The 12,979-nt window shown below is 29.3% G+C and overlaps 1 long non-coding RNA gene across 1 annotated transcript; it reads right to left on the minus strand.

Moving 5' to 3' along the window:
* Positions 1 to 7,005: 7,005 nt before the first annotated feature.
* LOC101510951 (uncharacterized) lies at positions 7,006 to 8,295 on the minus strand. Its single transcript, XR_012163475.1, has 2 exons — positions 7,607 to 8,295; positions 7,006 to 7,381 (listed from the first exon to the last, which is right to left on the minus strand). It is a non-coding gene; the product is annotated as an uncharacterized lncRNA (long non-coding RNA).
* Positions 8,296 to 12,979: the final 4,684 nt, after the last annotated feature.

The following is a 12,979-nucleotide window of genomic DNA, read 5'->3' on the forward strand; positions in this document are numbered from 1 at the left end:
TGCAGAAAAATTGTGAAAAATGCCATTTTCTTCACAAAATTCTTCAAATGAAGTATTTTGAAATTCCCTTCCATGATCACTTCTAATTGATACAATTTTGGCAGATTGTTCATTTTGGACTAGCTTGGCATAGTTTTTAAATGCCTTAAAAGCTTCATTTTTATTTGCCAAAAATAAGGTCCAAGTGAACCTTGAGTAATCATCAACAATAACTAGTCCATATGAGTTTCCACCAAGACTTTTGGTTCTTGATGGACCAAACAAATCCATATGTATCAATTGTAGCGGTCTAGAAGTTGAAATAACATTTTTAGGTTTGAAAGAACTTTTTGTTTGTTTGCCCTTTTGACAAGCGTCACATAATTTATCCTTTATAAATTTTATTTTTGGTAAGCCTACAACAAGATCATGCTTGACCAATTTGTTTAAATGATCCATGTGAATATGGGCAAATCTCTTATGCCATAGCCAAGCATCATTATTTTCGCTTACCAAAAGACATTTCATTTTTAAGGATAAATCTTCAAAATTAAGTATGAAAATGTTTTTGAAACGTTTACCGATAAATTGTATTTCATTTGTAGCTTCATTTTGGATGACGCACTCATCTTTATTAAAAACTATCTTGTATCCTTTGTCACAAAGCTGGCTGATGCTTATGAGATTATGTTTTAGACCTTCAACATATAAGACATCTTCAATTGAGGGAGATGGTGCTGTACCAACTTTTCCAATGCCTAAAATTTTTCCTTTGTTGTTGTCTCCATATACTACATGTCCCTTTGACTCAAGTGTTAAAGCTGAAAATTTTGTTATATCGCCCGTCATGTGTTTGGAGCAGCCACTGTCCAAGTACCACATGTTTGAAGTCTTTTGTTTGCTTACCTACAAAATTGAAATCAAACTTTATTAGGTACCCAATGTGCTTTTGGGTCCTTGATGGTTAGTACCTTTCTTTACCCATATGAAATGACCTTTCGGAACACTAATGTTTCTAATATGACATGTATTAGGTGTATGACCATGAAGACCACAATAAGAACAAGTAGGATTAAATCTACTATTAGTAGCATATGTATGAGATTTATTTTGAATAATTTTCTTATTATAAAGATCATCCTTTTTCATAACTATAATCTTTTCTTGATTAGATTGACTACTTGCTTTAACAAAAATAGTTTTGTTCAAATTTGGTTTATCAAATTTTGAATATCCAAGACCACTTTTGTCATTTGAAATCTGCCGCGGAACCCGGAACACAGTTATAAGTTTAGGAGAAAATTCTATAAGAGTCTTCTGGTCTTGGATTTCATCTGGACATTTCAGGAAATTTTCATGTTGTGACACCCTAAACCCCAAAATAATATATATAATAATTTATATCATATTTCTATAAAATTTGCAGCGGATAAATAAAAATATGTTTCCAAGAAAATAAAAACTTTAATTTTTAATTTAGGATATCACGTTTCTCAAAAATCAAAAGGAACACAGGAGAGTCTATATTACTAACCTCTTCATCATCTGATTGATGCGAGGCCATTAATGCAACATTGGCGCATTCTTCACTTTCTGTTTCTGAAGATGAACTTACTTCATTGTCTTCCCAAGCTATGTATGCTTTCTTGAAGTCTTTCTTTCTGTTGACATTCTTCTTAGCAAGGTTTGGGTAGTCTGCTTTAATATGTCCTTGTTTTCCACATTCGAAGCAAGTAAAGTTTTGATTTGATGTAGAATTATCTTTCTTCTTGAAGCTTTTCTTTTTGAATGTTCTTTCGTTTTTAAGAAATTTACCAAATTTCTTAACAAGAAGGATAATATTTTCATCTTCATCTGAATCATTATCTTTGCTTTGTTCTCTTGATTCGGTCTTTAAAGCAATATTTTTGTTCTTCTTTTCTTGACTTTCATTTTGTTCTAGCCTTCCAAGTTCGACTTTCATTTTGTTCTAGCCTTCCGAGTTCGATTTCATGCTCTTGAAGTTTTCCAAATAGTGCAGAAAGAGACATCTTGGATAGGCTTTTCTTTTCTGATATTGCTGTAACTTTTGGTTGCCATGCCCTTGTCAATGACCTTAGTACTTTTAGATTTAGTTCATCATTTGTGAAGACTTTTCCGAGTGCTGTCAAATGATTGGTTAAATGGGAGAACCTTTTCTGTAAATCTAGAATAGATTCTCCGGGCTGCATGCAAAATAACTCATATTCTTGTGATAGTGTGTTGAGTTTGGATCTTTTTACCTCAATGGTGCCTTCGTGAGTTACTTCCAACGTATCCCATATTTCTTTTGCTGTTTTACAGTGAGATATGCAGAAAAACTCATCCATTCCTAGTGCAGATTGTAATATATTCTTAGCCTTTTTATCAAACAATACTTTCCTTTTGTCATCATCTGTCCATGAGCCTTTTATCTTAACTTCTTCTTTATTATTGATAACTGTTGTTGGAACATAGGGACCGTTTTCTACCGCTTCCCATATATCATCTCCTTGTGCCTCAAGATATGCCTGCATGCGTATCTTCCAGAAATCATAGTGTTCTCCAACAAAACATGGTGGCTTGGTACTGCTACCACCATCTCTAAAAACAGGTTGTGCGGAAGCCATGAACAAGAGATTAATCCAATACTTGTCAGAAAATGTACAACTCCCACCCTGGGATTCTTGCTACAAAACTTCTAACAATTCTTTCTAAGATAGCACACCACTATCTTACTTGTACAAATGATACAATAAGGTTTGAATAAATCTAAGATGTGGTATATTGATAAACAACTCAATAGTAATTCAAGTACTTGAGAACTTTTAGAATGATATGAAAATCTAATGCAAGTACTTAGAAAATCAGAATTTTGTTCAAAGTTGTTTAATGAATTAATTCAAGGATGGTTGATTTTTGATCTGAAGTTATGGGGTATTTGTACTCCATAAAACATCCTTTCAGATTCGTGGCCATTGATCCAAGAGGTTTGATGAAAAATTACAATGTTCTAGAGGCATTCCAGATCTGAAAAATTGTAATGTTTCCAGGTGTATTCGAATACAATATATGTGTATTCGAATACACGTCTTTGTAACGTTCAAAAAATTCAAATTTTACATCTTGTATTCGAATACACATCAGTGTAGTCGAATACAGATTAATGTATTTTAGCCTCTGACTTAACTTGTATTCGACTACATATGGGTGTAGTCGAATACACTTGGCCACTGACTTAGCTTGTATTCGACTACAGATGGGTGTAGTCGAATACACCATTTAACGTTTTGCCTCTGACTTAAGTTGTATTCGAATACAACATGGTGCATTCGAATACACTTATGCAAATTGTCAAAAATATGATTTTAAATGATTTGTTAATGTTGTTTTTGATTTTCGAAAACATGTTAAATGCATATGTAAATATGAATTGTTCTCATGTATTTGAACTATTGATTTATATCATGTACCTTTACATTTAATCATTTAGTATTTGGATTTGGAAGCTTATTCAAGATGGTTTGATCTTCTTTTTGATCTTGTTGCATTGTCCATAGTTGATGGTCTTGTCGTCATCAAAAACATGTAGCTTACATATTAGTCACTAAATCGCTCTCTATTTGCACTAAAAAATATAAACCATATTACATAATATACCGTATAATGAAATGTAAATATTCATAAAAAAATAAATTTAAATATTATATATATCAATATCATATATTCTCAACAAACATAAAAATTATATTTATACATTAAGTCGTTATACATGGAAGTAAATCTAGACTAACTCAGTCATATTAAACACTAAATGTAACGTCCTGAATTTTGATCCAAGACATTACTTAAAAATATTTATTTTCTTTTAAAAACGACACTATTTATTTATTTATTTTTTAAAAGTAGTTCATCATATAATCAATAAAATTTCTCTAATAAATAGCTTGATTTCATTTTAAGAAATAACACAATGCAATTTATCGGATATTATTATTATTATTTTTGCAAAGACAATTTACTAATTGTAGAAAATATTCACTTAAAAATAAAATAATTCAAGTTTTTTCTAGCGGAAGGACCCCGCCTCGCATTTTTATTTAAAATCGACGATAAAAAGTAAATAAACTTAAAAATTGTACTACATCGGTCTTATCACTACAAACATTATTATTATTTTATTAAAGTACCCATTTTTCCCACGCGTGTGCGCCAAACAAACGTCATTCATGTACCTAAATGTTGGTGTAAGGGATCAGTTCATCCCACGAAAAAGTTAAACCAAATAATTAGTTAACAACCATAAAATATAAATATAAAATCTTTTTGTAATAAAAGATTTAGAGAAATTGATTTTTTTTTATAATTCACAAATGTGTATCAAAAGTTATAAAATGTATCTAAATAACTCAAGTAGTAATTCAACTTAGAACAAATAATTATATTTAAATAACAATGACAATAAAATGTATGCAAGTTATGCATGTCCTAAACATATATGATCCGGACATAGTCAGCCACTAATGCGTCCACAAAGATGCATATGGCATGTCATGACAATGATAATGATGTTCGAAATGTACAAATCACTAGCCACTTAGGCAACCACAAAGAAAGAAAATCATAACACAAATAACCAGCCACTTAGGCAACCACAAAGAAAACTATTCAAACCACAGATCACCAGCCACTTAGACAACCACAAAGACAAATTATTCCAGATTAATTTGACAAATTATTCTAGATTAACTTTTTAAAATTACATAAAACATCAAATTTAAATTATCATGGATGTTCATAGTTAGAACTCAATAACTTCAACACATCAAATGTGAACAAATATCTCAAAATCACCACTTTCATTTTAATAATCCATAAGATTCGATTTGGCTACGTGTTATTGATAAAAATTAAAACTCATATCACCAAGAATACAATAACAACATAAATTTCATTCATTTTACTATAAAGTTTTCCGCATTCTAAAAATTGACTATTCATTAATGCATTCAATAATCAATTTCTCATAATATTAAAATTAAAAAAAATATATAAAATTCTCATCAATTTCCTCAAGACACATTTATTGTTCATAAAAGTCAAGACTTAAAATCAAATAATCATAATAAACATGTTAATAATTATATCATTATAAAAATTATAACTTTATAATTAAGTACTCTAAAACATGTAAGGCATTAAACATTTTCGCTACAAACATATTGATCAAGGTATGATAATAAAAATATAACTCTAAAATTAATTTCATCAAGATAGAGATATTACTCAGAAGAAACAATCAAAGCATTATAATTAATTTTTTTACGACGAAAATAAAATCGACAACCGACCTTTTTCTTTTAAGACATCCAAACATCATATCAATATCTTACGAATCGCTAATTTAATATCTAGTCTAACTCTGCATTAGGAAAAAACCCTTACCTTGAGTATTTTCCTTCTAGGTGACACTATATAGCCCTCGAAAATCTCACCAAGATGAAGGAACAAAAGCTTAGAACTTCGATCAGAATGCGGGGAATGTGATGATGGTTGTTTTAGTGGCTTAGAAAATATTTGAGATAAATGTAATGTTGGTAATGGCGTGTGGGTGATTATGACTTCTTTTCTCTAGTGCAAAGTTTAATTGTGTCCTACAAAGGGGACGTATATGTGACTAATAAAGGAGGTGTAGAGCTGATCAGAGAGAAGAAATAATTCTCTTCATTGAGTTTAATTGCACACATGAATAAGGAATTCAATTGGAATAATACTATTCAATGATCAACCGTTAAGAATTAATTGACATTCATGTATTTATTCTTGCTAGTTACACATTTGAATGGACACAAGGGGAAAATGAACGGTTCTATAAACCAAATGCTATTAAAAATAAAATATAGTTATCAAAAATAAAATATAGTTATAAAAAATAGTAGTGTGGGTGATTCAATTTTGACTTGGTCATTGTTCACTCTAAGACAGATATTTCTACGAGTTTTAATTAGTTAATAATAAAAATCTCAATAATTAATTAATTAGTATAAAAATACTTTATCAAATAATTAAACATCCAATGAATAATTATCTTACTATCGTCACACTAAATTAATCAAAAAGAATAAACAAAACTAAGGATTTTAAATTAATTAATTAAAATACAGGGTGTTACACTAAATTTTTTGGTGCTTAATTTATGCTTCAACCACTTATCATCTTAGCTCCATTTCTACACTTGAACTAATCCCTCAAACTTGTCCACACCTCATTTACGTAGTTTGTGAACCAAACCATAAAATTAGAATTAGATCTTATGTCATTTCAACTGGTAACTCTCTTCTGATACTTGAAAATCATATACTAAAAACTTGTGATAAAACTGTGAAAATGCTAAGCATTGATGCCATCCATGGTGTGTACCAATACAAGTTAGATTACACATAAATAATCAATTTGATGCCCCATCACAATACAAATATAAATCCCCTCTTAAATACATTACATTGTTTCTCTAGGCCACACAACAGTACAATACAAACTACCCAATAAAGTAGTTCATTGATAGAAAACTAGAGCAACATTATATATAGAGGTTAAATGCTCCTTAGATATGATTATAGAAGTAATTACAATGCATTGAACCTATCTTTATGATACATTTTACCACTTGTAGAATATAACCATACATCTATACATGAGAAACATCAATAAGAGGAAGAGAACATTTAAGAGATTGATTTCCCTCATTTATTCAAAATCTTACTTACCCTCTCCATTATCATCAGTCCAAAGAACAACAAACAAATATTTTAAGAGTAGAACCATTTAATGAGTTTAGAAAACAAAAGAAAGAGTGCCATAAATCTCTTCATTGGTCTCATTATCTTCAATATCTTCCGCAAAATTTCTTGTGAAAACATACGATGGAGAAATACTCAAGTTTCCATATGCCACACCAAGACTTTGTTAAACCAATAGTATAATAGTATTTCAAGATGTCATTCAGAAAAGCAAATTTAACAACCTTGATCCCATGGAAATATGATAACTTTAATTTTTCAATTTTGTAAACACGAGAATCACACCTATGTTAATAATTTTTTTTTCAAATAACGTTTAAAAGTTCTTTACAAAAATACACATTTTGATGCACACGTAAGAAGATTAATAAAACAATACAGTAGAAGTAACTAAAAATAAACCTAACATAAACAATTGCATCCAAACTCTATCATCTATGAAGCCTTTGAGAAAAAATAAAATTAAAAAAAACTAACATCTCTATTGAGAAAAACTCCTCATTGAACTCAACATCAAGCACATAGATCTTCATCTTTTAACCCCTTTAACTCAACTTCCTCAACAACATCTTTACCAAATAATGCATATTGATTCATCAAAGTCTCTACCTACAAAATAAATAAATACAAAGAATTAGGAAACAACAAAAATATTAGGTATCACAAATGTAAAAACAATATCAACTATAATCTCTATTCTTTGAACATCAACTATAATCTCTATTCTTTAAACGTCAACTATAATCTTTAATCATTGAATCATTTGTAGAAAATATGTGAACAAAATAGTAAAAGAATAAAGTAAATATAGAAGAAAATGAAAACAAAACCTACAATACCGCAACTTTCGTTTAACACACTGTTGTGTATCTATCATCGTTTATGCGTTTGCGCCGCATAATATGGCCATCTTGGCAGCGCGAGGTTGCAAGAACACCACAACCAGCCTATTTCTCCACCCTTTAACCCATCATCACATCTTGGTTGCAGATCTCTTCCATCCACTCTCCTCTCTCCTTCTCCTACTACTTAATTTTGGGATGAAGTTTCTTAAGATGGAGTTAGGGTTTTGGTAAGTGAACATAAAGCTTGTGGAAGGTGCTCTAATTTTAGGAGAAATGATTTTAGGAGAAATTTAGGGTTTTGGTGAGAGTGAAACCAAAAAGTGAGATTCTAGGAGATTGAGAGCCAAATTTTTTTGAGAAGTGTCTCCTTATTATTAGATGAAAGTCAAGGTGTTGAAACTATTTTAAACTTATAAAGTAGCTATCGAATTTGGATCACTATATGAGTGGTTGCTAATTAAACGTCAAGTTGTGAATTAAAAATTCACTACGGATATTTATGATGCTAATAATTTAGTCGCTAACTAAGTCTCTAAAATCTTTTCGTGGCTAGTACCAATTTAAAGAATCAATTATTCTCAAAAATCAATCTCTAAATCAGTAGACTCATCACTGTGGTGCTTCTTCCAATGACATGCAAGAAACACACATCATGATTTCAATTTAACTTGAACCCAATTAGTTTCATAAACAAAACTAATATTGATAATACGATCACGCGATAGGTTTACATTGTATGCACCCCTCAATAGGAAAAAAGTCAAAAAAAGTTTTTCCCAATGTCACAAGAAGGAAATTATATTTTGTTGCTATCATGTAACCCATTTATGGAATGTTCATCAGCTTCTCGTTGGGTTGGTTTCCCAAATCAGTTACTAGCCAAGAGTCTGTAACTTCTTGCAAATGTTCGTTGAATAATGCAACATATAAATCAGGTTTGGGACACCTTTCAACTTGTATTGTGCCAACTCACATGTACAAGGTAACCCATGAGAGTTTTTAAGTATACAATGACACATGGCTTTGTTGTTATTGACATAGCTGACTCTTTGGTATTCATCAACAATATCAGTTAAAGCTTTCTTGGATACAACTCAAGTCAAATTCTCATAGAATGAATTGTTGTGTATATGCTCTTTGCGATCCTTACTTGTCTCAAATGACTATTTTATCTTAATAATTTACAACTTCAACATCTCAATCATGCCATACCATGCCTTACAAAAATATCATTTACTGTGTTCTAAAAATCTCTTCAATGACCAATGAACAGACTCAACCCAAATATTCAAACATAAAAAAAAGGTTTGGTATTATTTCAATAAAAATTCTATCAAACATGCATGTTTAATCCTAAACATATATAAATATAAAACAAAATTCAAAGTTTTAATGACATACATATTAGTCGTAGTATTTCCTATATGCAACACTCAATTGATTCATGCTTCAATAAATATTTCCTTGTGCAAAGTTTTATCGACACTTGTTTGCTCAAACATTTGTAAAAGTTCCTCATACTCATTCTCTTCATTACAATAAACAATTTTCTTCCACAACCTACGATGGGTTTCTGCATATCCTCCTTCAACATATATTATTTATATTTAGCTCCAACATTTTTGTTGATATGAAGTTGACAAAGTAAATTTGTTCAAGATGGAAATACAACTTCAATTGCATTCAATAAAGCAAGTTCTCTGTTAGTCACGATCACCTGAAGAAATGAAGTATTTGAAACAAACTACTCTTTTAACTTCTCTAATGTCCAACAAAAGTTTTCTTGACGCTCATAAAACATATAAGCAAATGCAACATTGAATGTCAACCCAGTTGAAGTTACACCAACAATTTCAAACAATGGTAACCTATCTTTGTTGGTTTTGTAGGTGTTATCCATGATCTATACAAGAGGGAACATGTTCAACAAAGTTATGAAATCTAGATGCGTCTAAAACATATCATTCACAATGTTGGAATCTTCATGAGTCATACTCCAACAAGCATACTTCTCATCTACAAGTAACTTCAACATATATTGCATATCAATTATGGGTCCTTTCAAATTATTCTTGTATGGGGTTCGTCGCTTATAAATTTAAGAGATATTAGTCATGTTCTCCTTATCTCGATATCTCAAATGTGACAAGATGTGTCTCGGTGCAACATGACACTTTACCAGCTCATTAACATGTTTCTTATCTTCTTCTTTTAAGCGTCTCACAAATACATTATTCTCAAAAGTATTCACACATTAAACTAATAATTCATCCATCATCATTCTTTAATGGTCTCAATCTAAGTTTAAACAGACAATCACACCTTTTAGTTGTAGTCCATGGGTTACTTTTATTTGACTTATATTTTTCACCTCTATCACAGCCGAGAATTAATTTTGACTTCCTTCATCTCTTTCCGGTCTCTATATCAGAACAAATAATGATAACAGGTATTCGATTTTGTCGAATAACCTCTCTTGTTCATGATATGACAATTTCTCATGACTCAAAAATTTGATCAATGATGAATGATTCAGTCAAGTTTATACATAATGATATTTTTGTCATTTTTATTTCAAAAAAAAAAGTTCAGGTAAAAGAATTTACGAAATGTTATATGTTTTAACACATTTACTCAACCGCATTTTTCTTCTTCTTCTTCAATTTAATATATTTTATTTGATTTTATTATAGTATTTTGTTTTTTTAAAATATTTTTATTATTTTAATTTATTAAATTAACAATTAAAATGAAGAATTTTTTTTAAAAAAACCGTGTACATGTGGTAGAAATGCAACCTCCTAAGGGAAAAAAATAGTAAGACATTTTAGTATATATGTTTCAATATTTTGATGATTTAAAAAATAGTATTTAAATAAATTATCCTTGAACACTTTGGATTGTTTTCACTTCTACATGTTTTCACCAAATAAACGGTTCATTTTACATTTTGATGATTCTTGAAGTAAAACTCACCTGAACTTTTTAATCAGAAATAATAATAATAATAATAATAATAATAATAATAATAATAATAATAATAATAATAATAATAATAATAATAATAATTTGGAAATAATAAAAATAAATGTCTCCTATCTTTTCTTGTTTGGACCGTCTTCGTGGTCTGCTCATGAACATTTCAGCCCATTTTTCACTCTTATTTCATGATTTCAGAAAGAATTAAAGCAAATGATTCTTAAACTTGTTATAGTTTTCAGAAAAAAAACACCGAATTATCGAAGTTCAGAGCAATTTCTTCTACATCCTCGCTGATGCAGAATTATTATTCAACGATCAAAGAATTTCGGTGTCACAAGAATTTGCAGTTGTACTGTGATATCCCTCACTCAAACTCACTTGTTTTTCTCTCCTTAGATCAATGAAACACTCATCTATTTTCTCATACGTCTAACTATTCTATCATTCACAAAGTTAGTTATTAACAAACTAATGATTCCTAACTGCCTACAACAGTTTACAACATAATGGATATTTACAAGCTTATCAACAGATAGTCTTATTAGCTTATCTAACAAGTGATGATATTGCAATTATCCGACAAAACTAATTGTGTCTTTGGAACCGCAAGAGATAAGAAAAATATCTCAAATATTTTAATGATGGACGCGCTGAGGATAATAAATGTTCAAAAATATCAAAAATTGAATCAAATTGTAGAATTGAATCGAATTATTTTTGAACTAATCTGACTTATAAAAATTCAGAATCAAACTGTTTTTTAAAAAAAGTTTATTAACCGAATTGATTTTTAAAAATTAGAATCAAATCAATTTACAGTTGGAAAAAATTAAACCGAACCTGTTTTTTTAAAAAATAATTAGGGTAATTATATAAAATTTAACCTATAGAAATAAATAAAAAAAAAAGACTATAGGTTAAATTTGATATCAATTTGATACAAAAACAGTCTGATATCATCCATTTATGATGATTAAATTTAATTCGAATAAGTAAAATTAAATTAAAATCAGTTTAATTTAATTTAAAATAATAAACTGATTTATTGATTTATAAAACCAATTCAATTTAATTTTTTAAATTAAAAATAAATTCAATTTAAATTTTTCGAACTGATAACGAATTCAAAGAGTTTTTAGTTTAGAAGGAAACTTTTTCCACCATTAATAAAATAACATTGAAATTAGGTGCTTTGAAACATATTTCCAGCGGCTTTTAGCCTTAAAAAAGCAGAAGAATAAAGAGTTGAGTAAACTTAAAGTGCTTTTAGCCTTTGAGTAACGAGAAATCATAAAGTCATTATTACTTTTGTTATTAAAGGGTTTCAAAGTAGTGGACATGCAACAGATTTGCAAAAATTATTTTACAAGTGTCCCCCCAACTTACGACTCTAATCCACTCGTTAGTGCCAAAATAATGGTTATGAATAGCTCATTGATTAAGGGTCGAATATGAGAGTAAAACACAATTAGAAGAAGGCTTTGCACGTGCACAAGTGTGCGTGTGAAAAGTCAAAATCTATTAGGCTATTAGGAACTCCACATAGTCTCCAATCCATTCCTACCTCAACAATTTTTGTAAATTCTAATCTTGCCCCTACATGTTTTTTTTTTTTGGCATTTCTTTCTACTATTGTAAAATTTCGAGAATATAAACTGGGTATTAAAATATCTGAAAAATAACGTATTCCAAAAATTTGAAATTTAAAAAAAAAATTGAAAAATAATATAAATTGAAGGATTTTAACAGTAATCCTTATAAATAAAAATTATAATTTATTATTTATAATATTTTGTTCATAATATGAAATAAAGAATTGTATTTTTTTTTTAAGTGTGTACAGTTAAAATTCTAGATGTCGTCATTGAAAGAATAAAAATAAGAGGTGAAATCCTCTATTTGGCTTCTAGGATTTTAACGTGTTACGTTAATTATCAAATGAAACAATAATTAAACAGCTAAAACGACTCAGAGTCATAATCAATTTATAAACAAAATTCAACAAATATTCATCAATTAATTAACTAATTCTTAATAACAGTATATTATAATATATATAAATAATTTTCAATAATTTATTATATATTGTCGGTTTATAATTGATTAAATAATTAATTTAACATACGAAGCAAAAATCTAAAAATCCCAACATGTGCGGGATTTGTAGGCTTATATCCTTTTTTTTATTTTTTATTCCCTAAATGCCCTACTCTGAAATAATATTCCTTGAATGCCCTACTTTTTCGTTCCAACAGGAAGTCGTTTCCTGGAGAAGCGACTTCCTGAAGAGGAAATGTTTTTATGCTAATAGGGGGTCGTTTCCTGGGGAAGCGACCTCCCACTGGGTTGGTTTTTTTTTTTTTTTTTTTTATTTTT

Source organism: Cicer arietinum, chromosome 6 (assembly GCF_000331145.2).
Source record: "Cicer arietinum cultivar CDC Frontier isolate Library 1 chromosome 6, Cicar.CDCFrontier_v2.0, whole genome shotgun sequence".
NCBI classification, from domain to species: Eukaryota; Viridiplantae; Streptophyta; class Magnoliopsida; order Fabales; family Fabaceae; genus Cicer; species Cicer arietinum.